This window comes from Oncorhynchus clarkii, chromosome 6, assembly GCF_045791955.1.
Source record: "Oncorhynchus clarkii lewisi isolate Uvic-CL-2024 chromosome 6, UVic_Ocla_1.0, whole genome shotgun sequence".
Lineage (NCBI taxonomy): Eukaryota > Metazoa > Chordata > Actinopteri > Salmoniformes > Salmonidae > Oncorhynchus > Oncorhynchus clarkii.
Window position 1 is genome coordinate 50,883,012 of NC_092152.1, and position 19,850 is coordinate 50,902,861.

Genomic DNA, 19,850 nt, shown 5'->3' on the forward strand with positions numbered 1-19,850 from the left:
CTGATATCAATTGACACCAAACCCACTTTGTCCTACTCATTTAGAAGCCAACTATCACATATGTCAGAGCAGGCCCATAATTCACAGCACCTTCAGTTTAAAACATAATAAAAAGGTAAAACACATAGTTACGTTCTAGCTGCGGGTCCAGTTCGGACATTATGTGAAGTCCTATGTGAGGCGACCCCGAATCCCGAGTTTCGGCTCGATAGGTCATTTGGTGTCCGAGAAAAACCCTAATTGGTGCTGAAAATCCACTTTTTTCCATGCCTTGCTACGGGGTCCTTGAACGAGCTATCGGACAGAAACGTTGGGGTCCGTCTCTATGGGCCGAGCCGGTTTCAATGCACCTAGCCTTGCGTCTCTGAGACTTTTCTAAACGTCGTCATTTTCGTAATGGTCAAAATGAATTGAAGGTATTGCAAATGTACGAGGCTGTTTCTCGGTCCGAGAACCTTCTAGAGCCACGTAACTCACCACGCACCATCGACCGGAGGTCTAGAACAGGTTTCTAAAGTTTCGGAACTCTAGGTCTGACGGTTCTTTTTTAGCTCCAACAAAGCTAACTATTGCAGCCACTGTCTGTCTCTACGCACCCCAATACGTCCCTCCTTCCAAGTTGTGTTTTAGTGTGATTTTTTTTTCCTTTGATTTTTTTGGGGAAAAATGACTGATTTACAGTTCATGGGGGTTGCCTAATCACATATATGAGGTTTTGGACAGATCTGACTTTTTTAACCCTTCGAAACAGCCCCTGAGACACCATTTAAGGCACTTCCGGTTGGCACAGGAAGCTATAAATAAACTCATATCCTGATTGGGGTATGCCTTTACATAATCCTGAGTTTTAAGTCTTTACGTTAAGAACTGAGTTATTTACGGAGGGTTTAGTATGTGTGTGTTATTTCAGAAAATCATAGAAAATCACAGAAATCTCGTAGAGCTCCGCAGCACACTTTAAAAAGATTCGTATGAACACCCTGCAACTGGATCTGTAACCGTTGAAAAAAAACCCCGCCTATTTGTGAACATCACAAATTTGTCATTGTTCCGTTTCTCTTAAATGACGATAGATAAATGGCTGGTTCTTTTTTTATTGACACCGGAGGCTCCTTGACTTTGACCTGAAGTGGAAAAATAATTTCTCTATTTCCATTTTGGACCTTTAATCCCAGAAAAATGGCCATAACTCAAAAACCGTTGAGGCCTAGACGCCATCTTGTTCGGGGCCAACTGCCCATTATGCCAAACCTACGCTCACCAAGTTTCGGCTTTGAAATATTTTCCGTTTTCGAGATAAGGCCCCGTCGTGATTCGTGATGTTTTGCCAAATGATTCCTTATGCCCTCTTGTGGGAATTTCCGGGATAGCGAAAAAATGGTCCAAAACTTGTTTAATTTATAAAACGGAAACCGAATGTCCGACAAAGTTCATTTGATGACTTCCCGGTAGGTCCGGCCCTACCGCACGGCCCGACGCCGACCGCAAATTTTACAAACGATTATGGACGTCTAGTAAGGGACCGTACATTTGCAATATGGACTTTCTCACTAACCATACACGAAATGCCAAAATGTTCCCTTAAGGTATGTGAGTTCCAAATATATAATTATTTCGCCCCAGCGTAAGTTGTTTTATGTAGGTGATGTAAGAATGCACTCACTGTTCCAAAATATGATTATTACGCAACAGGGTAGTTAACACGCGCTGCCTGATAATTATCAATAGGCTATGTTCCAACTTGTCAGTTTCAAATTATTTTCTAACAAGTTGTATTTTCTGACAACAGTTTCAATTGAGGTGTGTTCCGCCTCCTTATTAATTCACATAGAAGTAGCCTGATTTCAGCGTTGTAGACAATTTATGTTTGAGGCTTTACTGAGCGGGATAAACTTCTCTCTTTGAGGAAAGCCCACTACACTTTACTCATGTTCGTGCAGATCAAGTATGCATATATTTGCGCTGTCTTGCAAGAATTGGAAAATTTTCTTGCTGGCGCTCGCTTTGCCTTCATTGTTGTTTTCCTTACAAATATTAACTTTGGACATGTGCGTTCTTATCAAAGTAAGTTCCATATTTTCTGTATATTGTGTTGTCGTTTCTACTGTAGTCACATACTGTATGTATGTATGGAGTATAATGTATTAACAGTTTTTCAAGTACTTGTGACAAATAATGCATTCTGATTTATTGCATCTATTGTAATAGACACCTATGTGTGTAAAATACTTGTTTGACGGTTAAACTGATTATTTTGAGCTAAGCAATTTGCCAGCTATGTGTGGTGCCATGTTTGTTGACATATACAATCCATTCTGGGTGTCATGTAATCTGCCAGACCAAATATGTTATAATGAGGTGAAGGAGTGGTTCACTCATCTTTTAGGTGAACTTCCGGAAGTGAATGAAGGGAAGTGGATGATCGTAGATGACACACCTCCTTCAACATGCATACTATAAACAGACCAAACTCATTGCGGCTCCTCTTATTATCTTTGGTTGATACGAATAAATAAAATACTTATGTCATGCAATAAAATGCAAATTAATTACTTAAAAATCATAGAATGTGATTTTCTGAAATTTTGTTTTAGATTCCGTCTCTCACAGTTGAAGTGTACCTATGATAAAAATTACAGACCTCTACATGTTTTGTAAGTAGGAAAACCTGCAAAATCAGCAGTGTATCAAATACTTGTTCTCCCCACTGTATATACCCAACCCCCCAACCCCCAATTTATTTGTACAAAAACAAACAAATAAATAAATATAATATATTTTTGTTTACTAACACTCACAATTGATTTGCTAGTGTTTGCAATTTGTTACTCTTCAATAACAGAAACCCCAAAGCAAATCAGGGGGAGGAAAATATGTTTATTCGAAGAGGACAAATCATACAGGGAGGTAGATGGTCATTCTTCCCTGTTCTCAGTGATTCTCTCCTGTGGTTCTATCTCCAGTGATTCTCTCTCCACAGAACAAATGAACAACATGTCGTTTTATAACCCAGCCCTATCCTATGGTTGACCAATTAGAATTCCTTGCAATAAATCTTAGCCAATGGCCAAATAACAGGTATCCTATTTCAGAAGACATATTCCTCCCATGTCTCTGAACCATTGATCAATAATTCCCTATTTCAGAAAAAACACAATTTCCATTGATCGTTAGTTCTATTCTCGTACTGTCTCTGCGTTGTGTATTTTTCTTCAAAATATTATTACACTATTGTAATGGAATTATAATGTTTGTGCTTTTATTATAACTAATTTCTGTGCCCTATTTATGTGCTGTTCTATAAACAAATTTCTGTGTTCATGCAAGTGGCTGACTGAACAAATCCTCATTATTCGTAGATGCAATTTGGCAGTACGCCCAGACCTTGTTTTGAGAACAAACAAAAGATATCTCAGTTTCAAGGTCTCAGTTTAGAGAGGAGAATCCTTGTGAGGTATTGGTCTGTCACATGTTAGGAAACAAAATGGTAATGATTAGTGAATTATGCTAAATCATTCAAATATAACTTGTCTGTTTATAGCCGTATATAAGACAACTGCTGGGACTGCCCAGGAAGAGCTCCTGAATGACATTTACTATGGTGCATTGAGTTGGTTGGAAGCTCTCCAGCGTTCTGACAAATAAAGCATGATTCATTTAAGATTGACTTCTGAGTGTCCATGTGAGAATTTCCACAACACTAGCTATGGCCTTTCTGATAGCTACTTTTTTGAGGAAAAATGTACTTACTATGACTGATATGTGGTTGTCTCACCTAGCTATCTTAAAATGAATGCACAAACTGTATATGCTCTGTGTAAGAGCGTCTGCTAAATGCTACTGCTACATATTCCTAGGGGTATTGCCAGTAATAATCTTGTGTCCATGAAGTTGACATCCTTTGTTAGCCCTTTTAATATTAGCCCAGTTGGGAAGCCCACTGTGGTAAGCTCATCCAGTGCTATTATTTTAAATACCACAAATATGGATACCCCTGATGTCTTCAAATCTGAGCTGTCATATATCAACGTACAAAATTTAATGATAAAGGTGGATCTTCTTGATATCTGGGTGCATGACACGGATATTTTGGTTCTCACAGACTTGACTGAATAGCTCGATCCCGGATAAGGACATTGATATTGCTTATTATAACATCTTCAGGTGTCACAGACTGAGATAAAGGGGGAAGAGTGGATATATATATACACTGCTCAAAAAATAAAGGGAACACTAAAATAACACATCCTAAATCTGAATGAATGAAATATTCTTATTAAATACTTTTTTCTTTACATAGTTGAATGTGCTGACAACAAAATCACACAAAAATTATCAATGGAAATCAAATTTATCAACCCATGGAGGTCTGGATTTGGAGTCACACTCAAAATTAAAGTGGAAAACCACACTACAAGCTGATCCAACTTTGATGTAATGTCCTTAAAACAAGTCAAAATGAGGCTCAGTAGTGTGTGTGGCCTCCACGTGCCTGTATGACCTCCCTACAACGCCTGGGCATGCTCCTGATGAGGTGGCGGATGGTCTCCTGAGGGATCTCCTCCCAGACCTGGACTAAAGCATCCGCCAACTCCTGGACAGTCTGTGGTGGATGGAGCGAGACATGATGTCCCAGATGTGCTCAATTGGATTCAGGTCTGGGTAACGGACGGGCAAGTCCATAGCATTAAAGCCTTCCTCTTGCAGGAACTGCTGACACACTACAGCCACATGAGGTCTAGCATTGTCTTGCATTAGGAGGAACCCAGGGCCAACCGCACCAGCATATGGTCTCACAAGGGGTCTGAGGATCTCATCTCAGTACCTAATGGCAGTCAGGCTACCTCTGCGAGCACATGGAGGGCTGTGCGGCCCCCCAAATAAATGCCACCCACACCATGACTGACCCACCGCCAAACCGGTCATGCTGGAGGATTTTGCAGGCAGCGGAACGTTCTGCACGGCGTCTCCAGACTTTGTCATGTCTGTCACGTGCTCAGTGTGAACCTGCTTTCATCTGTGAAGAGCACAGGGCGCCAGTGGCGAATTTGCCAATCTTGGTGTTCTCTGGCAAATGCCAAACGTCCTGCACGGTGTTGGGCTGTAAGCACAACCCCCACCTGTGGACGTCGGGCCCTCATACCACCCTCATGGAGTCTGTTTCTGACCGTTTGAGCAGACACATGCACATTTGTGGCCTGCTGGAGGTCATTTTGCAGGGCTCTGGCAGTGCTCCTCCTTGTACAAAGGCGGAGGAAGCGGTCCTGCTGCTGGGTTGTTGCCCTCCTACGGCCTCCTCCACGTCTCCTGATGTACTGGCCTGTCTCCTGGTACCGCCTCCATGCTCTGGACACTACGCTGACAGACACAGCAAACCTTCTTGCCATAGCTCGCATTGATGTGCCATCCTGGATGAGCTGCACTACCTGAGCCACTTGTGTGGGTTGTAGACTCCGTCTCATTCTACCACTAGAGTGAAAGCACCACCAGCATTCAAAAGTGACCAAAACATCAGCCAGGAAGCATAGGAACTGAGAATTGGTCTGTGGTACCACCTACAGAACCACTCCTTTATTGGGGGTGTCTTGCTAATTGCCTATAATTTCCACCTGTTGTCTATTCCATTTGCACAACAGCATGTGAAATTTATTGTCAATCAGTGTTGCTTCCTAAGTGGAAAGTTTGATTTCACAGAAGTGTGATTGACTTGGAGTTACATTGTGTTGTTTAAGTGTTCCCTTTATTTTTTTGAGCAGTGTATTTTAAATTAACTATTGTGGCATCATGCTCTGTTATTTTTACTAACCCCAATTTCGTTTTAGCCTTTGGTTATAGATGTGGCCATAAGCCAAGATATACATTGATCTGTTGTAGGGATTTATCTTAGATTGGCTTACCCCAGCCTCGACCATTTTAAGAATATTTGTCTTGACTTTAATTTGACTCAACTGATTGCAAAACCCACATGGATTAATGTTAAACATCGAGCACAAATAGCCCCCACAAGTACTTGTCTAATGGTGTCTTTGCTAATTATCTCAGTAATCACTGAGATACTAATGCATGTATTGGAGATACCAAACAGATTAACACTGATCCTCATATGAAACAGTGGAGAGTAGGGTTAGAATGGCGCTGAAGGGGATGGCTGCCGTTTTACGTCTTCATAACCAACTGGGCTATTTTTTTTGCATTGTTGGTAACTTATTTTTTAAACTTATTTTGCACATAATATCACGAAGTCCATAACAAAAAGGGAGACAAAGTGGAGAAAAGGAATAACAAAAATATATTTATTAACTGAAATAACCTAAATACAATTAACAATTGTGTGTGCAGTCAGTAATCAGTAGTGTAAGTGAGTGGTTGTGTGCATTGATGTGATAATGAGGGGTGTTGAAAGGTGCTAAAGCAAACAAACAAAACGACCACAAAAATGCTGCAACCAAAATCTAACTGTGTGGCTGCATGGAGAGAATCGCCTCAATGAATGGGGAAAAGGTGAATTTATTCCGGGACACACCCGAGCCCAGGTGTGTCTCATTTCGCACACGAGTATATCCTACCAACTGGACATTAAAAACTGGAATATCTAATATTTCACAGAGTCGTGGCTAAACGACGACATGGATAACATACAGCTGGGTGGATTTTGGGTCCAACAGCAAGATAGAACAGCTGCCTCCAGTAAGATAAGGGTGGTGGTTTGTGTCTATTTGCAAATAACAGCTGGTGCACTAAATCTAATATTAAGGAAGTCTCAAGGCTTTGCTCGCCTGAGGTAGATTATCTCATGAAAAGCTGTAGACCAACTATTTACCAAGAGAGTTTATCTATATTTTTTGTAGCTGTCTAGTTACCACTTCAACCGATGCTGGCACAAAGATGGCAACAAGCTGTGTAGGGCCATAAGCAAACAGGAAAATGCTCATTCAAAGGTGACACTCCTAGTGGCTGGGGACTTTAATGCAGGGAAACTTAAATCTGTTTTACCTAATTTCTACCAGCATGTTAAATGTGTAACCAGAGGAAAACAACTCCACCTTTACTCCACACACAGAAACGCTGAAAAACTCTCCCTCAACCTCCACTTGGCAAATCTGACCATAACTCTATCCTCCTGATTCCTGCTTACAAGCACAAATTTAAAGCAGGAAGTACCAGTGACTCGCTCAATAAGGAAGTGGTCAGAGGACGCAGATGCTATGCTACAGGATGGTTTTGTTAGCACAGACTGGAATATGTTCTGGGGTTCTTCGAATGGCATTGAGGAGTACACCACATCAGTCACTGGCTTAATCAAAAAGTGCATCGATGACGTCATCCCCACAGTGAGCGTACGTACGTACCCCAACCAGAAGCTATGGATTACAGGCAACATCCGCACTGAACTAAAGGGTAGAGCTGCCGCTTTGAAGGAGCGGTACTCCAACCTGGACGCTTATAAGAAATCTCGCTATGCCCTCCTGCGAACCATCAAACAGGCAAAGCATCAATACAGGACTAAGATTGAATTTTACCACACCGGTTCCGAAGCTCCTCGGATGTGGCTTGCAAACTATTACGGACTACAAAGGGAAGCACAGCCACGAGCTGCCCACTGACACGAGCATACCAGATGAGCTAAATACCTTATATGCTCACTTCGAGGCAAGCAACACTGAAGCATGCATGAGAGCATCAGCTGTTCCGGACAATTGTGTAATCACACTCTTCGTAGCAGATGTGAGTAAGACCTTTAAACAGGTCAACATTCACAAGGCCGCAGGAACAGATGGATTACCAGGACGTGTACTCTGAGCATGCGCTGACCAACTGGCATGTGTCTACACTGATATTTTCAACCTGTCCCTGACAGAGTCTGTAATACCAACATGTTTCAAGCAGACCACCATAGTCCCTGTGCCCAAGAACACCAAGGTAACCTGCCTAAATTACTACCGACCCGTAGCACTCACGTCTGTAGCCATGAAGTGCTTTGAAATGCTGGTCATGGCTCACATCAACACCATTATCCCAGAAACCCTAGACCCATTCCAATTTCCATACCGCCCCAACAGATCCACAGATGATGCAGACTCTGTTGCACTCCATAGTGCCTTTTCCTACCTGGACAAAAGGAACATCTACGCGAGAATGCTATTCATTGACTATAGCTGAGCATTCAACACCATAGTTCCATCAAAGCTCATCACTAAGCTTAGGACCCTGGGACTAAACACCTCCCTCTGCAACTGGATCCTGGACTTCCTGACGGGCCACCCCCATGTGGTAAGGGTAGGTAACAACACATCTGCCACACTGATCCTCAACACATGTGCCCCTCAGGGGTGAGTGCTCAGTCCACTCCTGTACTGCCTGTTCATCCATGACTACATGGCCAAGCACGACTCCAACACCATCATTAAGTTTGCAGACGACACAACAGTGGTAGGCCTGATCACTGACAACGATGAGACAGACTACAGGGAGGAAGTCAGAGACCTTGCAGTGTGGTGCCAGGATAACAACCTCTCCCTCAATGTGATCAAGACAAAGGATATGATTGTGGACTACAGAAAAAGGAGGACTGAGCACGCCCCCATTCTCATCGACGGGGCAGTAGTGGCGCAGTTTGAGAGCTTGAAGTTCATTGGAATCCACATCACCAAGAATCTACCATGGTCCAAACACACCAAGACACTCATGAAGAGGGTATGACAACTTCTATTCCCCCTCAGGAGACTGAAAAGATTTGGCATGAGTCCTCAGATCCACAAAAAGCTCCACAGCTGCACCATCGAGAGCATCACCGCCTGTTATGGCAACTGCTTGGCCTCCTACTGCAAAGCACTACAGATGGTAGTGCATACTGCCCAGTAGATCACTGGGGCCAAGCCTCCTGCCATCCAGGACCTCTATACAAGGGTGTGTCAGAGGAAGACCACAAAAAAAATGCCAAGGTCTCCAGCTGTAACAGGGTTGGTTATGTTATGTTTCTGCCTTTAATGTTCAAGCACTTTTATTGGTTTGTACAATTTCCATGACAATATGGCGTGTTGTTATTGGCCCCACTTGCAGATAGGGGGAGATCGCGAACATCAGGTCTCCCCAGTATGAAAATGTGATGCAAGGGGTAGGTCACATTCTGAATACTGTACTCTATTTTTATATTTGAGTGTGTACAAGTTTACTGTACATTCCTGATTTATACATGTGTGGGTATATGGTACCTGTTTGAGATTCAGGGGCTTTCAGGGATGTGCTTTGGTACATTATTGCTATATATATATGTGTGTTAGCTGGCATGCACCGTTGTAATGGCCACAGAAGCTCACTGCAAACAGTTGTTTTCATGCTACAGATTTTACCAATCGACAGCCATCAACATTTTAAGCCCTGCGCAACTAACATGACGTTTCCTATTTAACTACAGGTATTTACACATGTTATATTTTGTATTGTATTTTTGAATTTTGTTTATGCCCCGTATGAAATTGTGATTCAAGGGATTTTACAATCAACATCATTAAGCCCTGCACAACTAACATTCTGTTTCCTATTTAAGTACAGATAATAAATCATGCTCAACTGGGACCACTGGCTGGGGTGATTTTTCTTAACAAAACACAACACAAGGAGAGTACGATTAACATCTATTACACTGGTGCCGAGACTCGTCTTCTTGTCTTCGCTAGACGTCACGTGGAGGGATCCGCGAGCTGGCTTCAAGAAGTACCGTGGTTGCTGATGCACACCGGAGACCTAGCTTGTGCATATGAACGGGTTCGCATTCTGCACGATTGGAATTCTCAGGACGCTCCTGGTAGCAAGAGTAAGTGGGGGATATATAATATACTGTTTATTACTTGTATATGGTGATGGTATGATTATATAGTGATGTAATTGTGCAATTATGATAGTAACTTTCCAACGCCTTCAATTACCTCGACTAACCTTGACTAACCGGTGCCACCGCACATTGATTCTACCAGAACAACCTGTATATAGCCTCCCTACTATTATTTTATTGTTTCTCCTTAAATATTTGTTATATTTCTATATATATTTTTATTTCCTTTTTTTCTTCTGAAAACTGCATTGATGTTTAAGGGCTTGTAAGTAAGCTTTTCACTGTAAGGTCTACTACACCTGTTGTATTCGGCACATGTGACAAATACAATTTGATTTGATTATGAAGATGAATGTTAAACATTTTTCCACACAAGCTTTTCTTCATGGTGAGTATTACTCTGACTTTTCCTCTATCAGCTGCATGCCTGACCCTGAATTAGCTATTCTATTTTTGTCTCACTGGTAGACAAACAAGCCCCCTTTAAATGCATTAGAGTAAAACATAGAACAATTCTTTGGTTCTCTGTAGAACTTTCAGATCATGTTATGATGATCAATCAGGCCTGTGCCAAGGCTATAAAACTGATTCTATCTGATTGGCAGCTTTTCAGGCTATTGAGAAAGAGATGCACTTCCTCACTCAAGAAAGCTAAATCTAGCTAATTTCTCATTTCTATCTCAGACTGCTGGTGATTTGTCTAAATATTAGAGAACAGTTAATCCACTGAAGCTTGGAAATTCCTTTCCTTCCCTGGGTAAGCAAGTTGTGTCAGACTCTGTCATCATCACTGAGAAAAATGAGATAAGTGATGATTTGATTCAGCATTATATCTCGGTGGGATTTTTATTTAAAATAAATGATGGTTTAACTGAGAAAAATTTAAAAAGTGATAATTTGATTCAGCATTATATCTCGGTGGCTTTTAATTTAAAATAAATGGTGGTTTAATTGACCCTGGTCTGCAAGTCGACTGCCGGTCTCCCAACTCGATGGATGTTCCGTCAATTTCTAGTCGCGATTCAGACAATCAAGGTTTATAAAGGGAAAAACAGCAACTTCAAGGACACCAACACCTCTCTGCCGGAAAAGCTAAAGACCTTCTTGAACCGTTTCAAGGAAAACACTGAGCCGTTGACACCGGTCACCACCGCTCATGAGGACTGTGAGTTCTTGTTCTCCATGGCCAATGTGAGTAAGACATTTAAACGTGTTAACCCTCATAATGCTACTGGACCAGATGACATCCCGAGCCGCGTTCCTCCAGAGCAATTGTAGACCAGCTGGTTGGAATGTTTACGGACATATTACATTTCTCCCTATCCAAGTCTGTAGTCCCCACCTGCTTCAAGATGTTCACCATTGTTCCTGTACCCAAGAATACCCCATAATAACAAATAAAAAACAGTTTACTTTTTATTTTTGCAAAAAACAGAAATACCTTATTTATATAAGTATTCAGACCCTTTGCTATGAGACTTGAGTTCAGCTGCATCCTGTTTTCATTGGACATTGAAATTGTCCATAGAGCTCTGAGACAGGACTATATCGAGGCACATATCTGGGGAAGGGTACCAAAACATTTGTTCAGCATTGAAGGTCCCCAAGAACACAATGGCTGCCATCATTCTTAAATGGAAGAAGTTTGGAAACATCATGACTCTTCATAGAGCTGGCCGCCCGGCCAAACTGAGCAATTGGGTGAGAAGGGCTTTGGTCAGGGAGGTGACAGAGAACGCTATGGTCACTCTGACAGAGCTCCAGAGTTCCTCTGTGGAGATGGGAGAAACTTCCAGAAGGACAACCATCTCTGCAGCACTCCACCAATCAGGCCTTTATGGTAGAGTGGCCAGACAGAAGCCACTCCTCACTAAAGTGCACATGACAGTCCGCTTGGAGTTTGCCAAAAGGCACCTAAAGGACTCTCAGACCATGAAAAACAAGATTCTCTGGTCTTATGAAATCAAGATTGAACTCTGAATGCCAAGTGTCATGTCTGGAGGAAACCTTGCACCATTCCTATGGTGAAGAATGGTGGTGGCAGCATGGGGGATGTTTTTCAGCAGCAGGGACTGGAAGACTAGTCAGGATTGAGGGAAAGATTAACAGAGCAAAGTACAGACAGATCCTTGATGAAAACCTGCTTCAGAGTGCTCAGGACCTCAGACTGGGGCAAAGGTTCACCTTCCAACAGGACAACGACCCTAAGCACACAGCCGAGACAACACAGGAGTGGCTTTGTGACAAGTCTCTAAATAGCCTTGAGTGGTCCAGCCAGAGCCCGGATTTGAACCTTGATCGAACATTTCTGGAGAGACCTGAAAATAGCTGTGCAGCAACGCTCCCCATCCAACCTGACAGAGGTTGAGAGGATCTGCAGAGAAGAATGGGAGAAATTCCCTGAATACAAGTGTGCTAAGCTTGTAGTGTCATACCGAAGAAGACTTGAGGCTGTAATCACTGCCAAAGGAGTTTCAACAAAGTACTGAGTAAAAGGTCTGAATAGTTATGTAAAGGTGATATTTCAGCTGTTGTTTTTTTTATTATACATTTGCCTAAATGTCAAAAACCTGGTTTTGCTTTGTCATTACGGGATATTTTGTGTAGATTGATGAGGAAGAAATACAATTTAATCCATTTTAGAATAAGGCTGTAACATAACAAAATGTGAAAAATAATGTAATGTGTGTTTGTGTTGTGTTGGTCTGTGTGTGTGTGTGTTATGTATGTATGGGCACACTGTTTGTGAATGTGTGTGGGTTTTGTTTGGGAATGTCTATATTGTGTGTGTCAGTGAGTGTGTGTACAGTATGTGGTTTGTATATTTTGTCCAGTGAATTTGTTTAGAGTCAGTGCAGATAGTTTGGGTACCATTTGTATTGATGTGGTTTTGAGCAATGTTTTTTACGACACCCTTCTTCGACACCTTAACCAACAATGTAATACATGGTACCAGGAGTGAAAATTGTGTTTTATCTGTGAAGGTTGGAGTTTATGGAAGTGTTACTGATGTTACTGAGACTTTGTGCATGAATGGGAATATGGATGCCAATTGGAAAACATTTTGGTTGAGTTTTTTGCTCTATATGTCCGACAAAATGTGTTTTGCAGAGTTCGGGACGACAAAATATTCACACCATTGAAATGTACGACGATGAACAAAGTGATTTGTTTGTGGGCACTGTGGATTGCATGAAGGACATGCAAGTACCATCACTGTAGCTAGTGACAACTGGATTGCACAACTTGTGGTCAAAGGTACAATTTTGACCGTAAAGCTGGATACAGGGGCCAAAGCCAACCTGATCAATAGGATTTTCATAAACTAAGGCACAAACCAGCTATAATGCAAAAGGCTGTGGCTCTCAAAGTGTACAATGGGCAAGGAATTTAGACTTTTTTTCTGTGTGCCCAGTGGCAGTATGTCTGTGACCTGAGCGTTCTCAATGTTTCTATTGTTTAGATACACCGCCCTATCTTGTGTCCTGACTGTATATGACCGAGGCACAACCTCTTCCAAGACAGTCTTTCTATCCCATGAATCTGGACCTCAAATTCTAACCATATTCTGAGCTGCCAATTATGTACTGAGCTGTCCGCACCACCCTCTTGTAGCGCTTTGTGCTCAAGGGCGGTACATTTGCCATACCAAGCGGTGGTGCAGCCAGCCAAGATGCGCTCGATGGTGCAGCTGTATATATTTTGAGTTTCTGAAGTCACATGCCAAATATTTTCAACCTCTTGTGGTGGGAAGAGGCACTGCCGTGCCCTCTTCACGACAGTGCGGATGTGTGTGGACCATGTTAAGTCCTTAGTGATGTGAACTCCAAGGAACTTAAAAGCTCTCGACTCTCTCCACAACAGCCCCATCGTGCTCTCCCCTCTTTCTCCTATAGTCCACAACCAGTCCCTTGGTCTTACTGATGTTGAGGGAGAGGTTGTTGTCCTGGCTCCACACTGCTAAGTTTCTGACCTCCTCCCTGTGGGCTGACTCATCGCCATCGTTGATCAGGCCTACCACTGTCATGTCGTCAGTAAACTTGATGATGGTGTTGAAGCTGTGAGTGGCCACACAGTTGGTGTTGATGATGGCGTTGATGAACTGTAGTCTATGAAAATAATTCTCACATAGTTATTTCCCCTCTTGTCCAGGTGGGAGAGGGCAGTGTGAAGAGCAATTGAGATTGTGTCATCTGTGGATCTGTTGGGGCGGTATGCGAATTGGAGTGAGTCTCTTGTGTCTGGGATGATGGTGTTGATGTGTGTCGTTACCATCCTTTCAAGGCACTCTTAATTACAGATGTGAGTGCTACTGGGCGATAGTCATTTAGGCAGGTTACCTTGGAGCTCTTGGGAACAGGGACAATGGTGGTCAGTTTAAAACATATTGGGATTACAGACTGGGACAGGATAGATTTCAAATGTCTGTGAAGACACTTGCCAGCTGGTCTGCGTATGCTTGGAGAACGTGCCCTGGTATTCCGTCTGGCCCTGTGATTGTTAACCTGTTTAAACGTTTTACTCACAACGGCCACGGAGAGCGAGATCACACAGTCTTCTGGAAAAACAGGGGCTTTCATGCAAGGTACAGTGTTATAAGGCACTTAGCTTAAGGCACTTAGGGAGTTCTTCATCCCTGGGCAACTCATGGTTGGGTTTCCCTTTACGACGGTTGGGTTTCCCCCATACGACGAAAGTTGGAGCCAGTTTAATATGATTCCACCTTCCACCTATAGAGTCCTTTTTGGTGTTTGATGTCTTGTCAGAGGTCGTAGCAGGTTTTCTTGTATGCGTCCATGTCCTGTTCCTTGTAAGCAGTAGCTCTAGCCTTTAACCCAGTGCGGATATTGCCTGTAATCCATGGTTTTTGGTTTGTATATGTTCTTATAGTCACTGTGGGGACAACATTGTCTATGCACTTATTGATGAAGCCCATGACTGTTGTGGTAAACTCCTCAATGCTATCGGTTGAATCCCGGAACATATCCTAATCTGTTCAAGCAAAACAGTCTTGTAGCCTCGCCTCTTCTTTTTCCGACCACTTCTGTATTCAGCGCATCACTAGTACTTCCTGTTTGAGTTGTGTGTTTGTTAACAGGAAGCAAGAGAATAGAGTCATGGTCAGATTTGCCTAATGGAAGATGGAGGAGACCCTTGTATGCATTTCTGTGTGTAAATAAAGTACAGTTTTAGCCCCCATAGTGGCACATGAGACATGATGGTAAAAGTGAGGTAGGACAGTTTTAAGTCTTCCCAGTTTATTGCCCCATACAGTTCGTTGAGTGCTAGCCTTGGGAGAGATGCAGACAACAGTGATAACTACAGAGGAGAACTCTCTTGGTATAAAAAAGGTTCTGCAGCTTCCCATGAGGTATTCTATATCAGGTGAACAAAAGCTAGAGCTTTCCTTCACACTTGAAGCAGCACACCATTTGATATTTATGAAAAAGTACACTCCACCTCCTTTCAACTTCTCCAAAGTCGCTGTACGATCCTGCCACTGCATGGAGAATACACTGCATGGAGAATCCACCGAGCACTACATACATAGCGTCAACATCCAGCCACGTTTCAGTAAGACATATAATATGCAGCTTTTCATGTCTCTCTGATAGGAGACTCTCGAACAAAGCTCATCCATCTTATTCTCGGGTGACTGGACATTTGCCAATAGAATGGAGGGAAGCACCACTCGGTATTCTCTTTGCCTCAATTTCACCAGGACGCCATCTTGTCTCCAGCGTCTATGCCTGCAGCGTATTGGTAGCCCCTGAAACAAAATAATAGGGAATGAACAGTGGAACAGTTGAGTCAGAGTCTAAGTCATGTTTGAAGTCAAAATCGAGCGGTCATATGTTATAATAGCACAAAAATGTAAAGATAAATACGATAAAAGTCACTACATAGCAAAGTTGGTTTGGAACTTGTAAGATGTCGCCCTTGTGTGTGTGTGTGTGGACGTGCGTGGGTGGGTGCACGCCTTGATATGTGTCATCTTTCTCTTGATCTAAAATATTTTATATGATTAAAGTATTATAATACTTGTTTGAGAATAACCAAAAATATTTTATATTGACTTAAGCTTTGTTTTGCATTTCAAAGAGCAGGACGTAGAAAATGTTAGAAGAAAATGTAATTGTTATTGACATGTTTAGAGTTTATTTTGAGCTCAATCAAATGTTGGTTCACCAACAGTTCCTCAAACTAATACTAAAAAAAGTTACCAGTTGCAGAAATGACAAATGGTGCCATTCCAATTAGATATCATTATTGTATAATTAATACTCAAACCAATCATTAAATACTAATTTCCAAAGAAAAGAGGGAGAGAGGGGAACATGTATGTATTATCCTAATTAAGGAATGATTGACATGAGGGAATGCATGCGTGCAAGGGTGTGGGTGCTGCTGATGGCTCTTTTGTCAGAGCTAACAGGGTGCCCTGTGGGACCCCAAACACAGGCAGATGGCCCAGACTCACAAACCTGGCTTTAACTGTGAAGGTGTGTGTATGTGTGTGTGTGTAAAAGGATGATGGAGACAATGGATGAGGGACAACAATGGGTGGACGGAGGATGAAGGTGAGGAGGTACCGGTGAAGGTATCATACCGGAAATGCCACACTATGTCTAACAATTTTTTACATTTACTAAAGAGACAGTCTATTATCAGAGGTATAAAGAAAAGCATTTAGGGATGGATAGGACACACTAAACTGTCAAGCAGTCCCACGGGGGAGACGAGGAGTGATACGGTGGGGTTAAACCAGTTGGGAGGGTGTTGTGTGTGTGTGTGTGGTAGATCACAAGTCCATTTGGATCTTGTTAGAGTTTGAATGGAGCCATGTGGTGCTGGGTCACACCCCCAGTGCTGTTGCTGGGATACACGACTCGGAAACTCAGAGAAGGGCGGGTACTGAATACTCCATCTTCCTCACCCTTCCTCTACCCTTCCCCCACTTCACCCTCTCCTATCACTCCTCGTCTCTCCCGTGGGACTGCTTGGAGGTTTAGTATGTCCTATCCATCCCTAAATGCTTTAATATATACCTCTGATAATAGACTGTCTGCTATCTCTACACTGTAAAACTTTTCCCTGTAAATTTACAGCATTATACTTGCACCACAGTGGCCAGCTTAATGCTGTAATTTTGCTTTACAGCAGAGATGCTGTCATATGTTTTACATAACTATTTTACTTACTGTAAAGACATATTACAGCATCCTTGCTGTACATTTACAGGATGCAGTAATGTTTTACAGTGAGGAAAATAGTACTATAAAGCAAATTACAGTATTAAGCTGGCAACTGTGGTGCCAGGATAATGCTGAAAATATACAGTGAAATTCTACTTGAAATCTAAATGTAAGATAAACAATACGTTTGTACATAAAATACATTTATTCAAATTGGTAACAACATTACAAATTAATAAACAACATAATTGACAATAGAAGTATTAAGAAGTTAACACATATGTAACCAAATTAGAGAATCATCACAACACTTATGAGAGAGAGAGAGAGAGAGAGAGAGAGAGAGAGAGAGAGGGAGACGGAGTTAAAATTGGGATTGGGTACAATCTTAGATTTTCCGATTCAGAGCTCCGAGCTCCAACTTGCAGGACTAAGTGAAATAAAACAATGAAAATGGTAATAAGAAAAATAGACATAGTACAATATATATAATAACAACTGTAGCAGTGATTAATAAATACATGTCCATAGGGGTGGACATTGACCATAGGTGGAGCAGCAGGCAGACTAAATTACCATTGAGGGGTGTAGAGACAAGTGAAATAAAATAAATACAAATAATAACACAAAAATAGGGAGTGGTGGCAATTCAGCAGCCTGATGGTCTGGGGGTATAACTAATTGGCAAGTCTTCCAGTTTTCACCGTAATGCTCCTGTGCCAAACGCGTCTGAGTAATGGAAACGGGGAGAAGATGGCTCGGATGGCTGAGGTCCCTGATGTTCTTCTTGGCCTTCCTGCGACACCTGGTGTTGTAGGTGTCCTGGAGAGCAGGCAGTGTGTGCCCAACGGGGTGTTCGGCTGGGTGTATCACCCTCTGAAGCAGTTTGCGGTCCGCGTCGGGGGAGTTGCCATACCAGGCTATGATGGACCGGAGAGCATCCAGGAGAGAGAAGTCACTGCAGCATCAGTTGTTCCTCATGGGGCTCCGTAACAAACCTCCTCAATTCTGATTTGTCAGCTCTTCTCACCACAAGGACAAGCATAGAAAAATAAAGAATAGAATGAGAGACAGAGATCACCAGGGGTGTTACTCTGTTGGTAAAAAGACAGGGGACAAGCGACATATCAAGCTGGTGTCGTGTGTATGTGCACTTACTTAACCAGACGTCTTCATTCAAACTCAGGGGAGCTCTTGGAAGAATTGAGCAAGGTAGGGATTGAGAACAAACAGCTAGCTTCCTCTGGGCCACCTTGTCATGCACTTTGTTTCAGCTTCAGGATTCATCGTGTTTGATTGATTCGAACCCACCACTTGACTTTTTCCACATTTTGCTACATTACTGCCTTATTCTGAAATGGACAAAAAATTATTTTAAATAGTCAACAATCTACACACAATACCCCATAATTACAAAGTGAAAACAGGTTTTTTTCTCAAATATAAAAAAACTGAAATATATTATTTACATACATTGGAAGTCAGAAGTTTACATACACCTTAACAAAATACATTGAAATACATTTAAACATTTAATCCTAGTAAAAATTCCCTTTTTTAGGTCAGTTAGGATCACCACTTTATTTTAAGAATGTGAAATGTCAGAATAATAGGAGAGAGAAGGATTTATTTCAGCTTGTATTTCTTTCATCACATTCCCAGTGGGTCAGAAGTTTACATACACTCAATTAGTATTTGGTAGCATTGCCTTTAAATTGTTTAACTTGGGTCAAACGTTTCGGGTAGCCCATTCCTCCTGACAGAGCTGGAGTAACTGAGTCAGGTTTCTAGGCCTCCTTACTTGGAACACGCTTTTTCAGTTCTGCCCACAATTGTTCTATGGGATTGAGGTCAGGGCTTTGTGATGGCCACTCCAATACATTGACTTTGTTGTCCTTCCGCCATTTTGCCACAACTTTGGAAGTATGCTTGGGGTCATTGTATGGAAGACCCATTTGCGACCAAGCTTTAACTTCCTGACTGATGTCTTGAGATGTTGCTTCAATACATCCACATAATTTTCCTACCTCATGATGCCATCTATTTTGTGAAGTGCACCAGTCCCTCCAGCAGCAATGCACCCCCACAACATGATGCTGCCACCCCAGAGCTTCACGGTTGGGATGGTGTTCTTCGGCTTGCAAGCGTCCCCCTTTATCCTCCAAACATAACGACGGTCATTATAGACAAACAGTTCTATTTTGTTTCATCAGACCAGAGGACATTTCTCCAAAAAGTTTGATCTTTGTCCCAATGTGCAGTTGCAAACCGTAGTCTGGCTTTTTTATGAAGGTTTTGGAGAAGTGGCTTCTTCCTTGCTTTTCAGGTTATGTTGATATTGGACTTGTTTTATTGTGGATATAGATACTTGTCACGTGCTGACCTTTATTTCCTTTGTTTTGTCTTTATTTAGTATGGTCAGGGCGTGAGTTGGGGTGGGCAGTCTGTTTGTTTTTCTATGTTTGGTTTCTGTTTCAGCCTAGTATGGTTCTCAATCAGAGGCAGGTGTCATTAGTTGTCTCTGATTGAGAATCATACTTAGGTAGCCTGGGTTTCACTGTTGGTTTGTGGGTGTTCATTTCCGTGTGTGTGTTTGTCGCCACATGGTACTGTTTCGGTTTTTGTAGATTTCACGTTATCGTTTATTGTTTTTGTGCAAGTGTTCATTTTGTCTTTAAAACATTATGGACACTTACCACGCTGCATCTTGGTCCGATCCTTACTAGCACGTCTGGAAGCCCGAGAGGCAGCCCCAAAAATTGATTAGGGGGGGCACAAGGGGACTGTGGCGAAGCCAGGAAAGGAGACCTGCGCCAACTTCC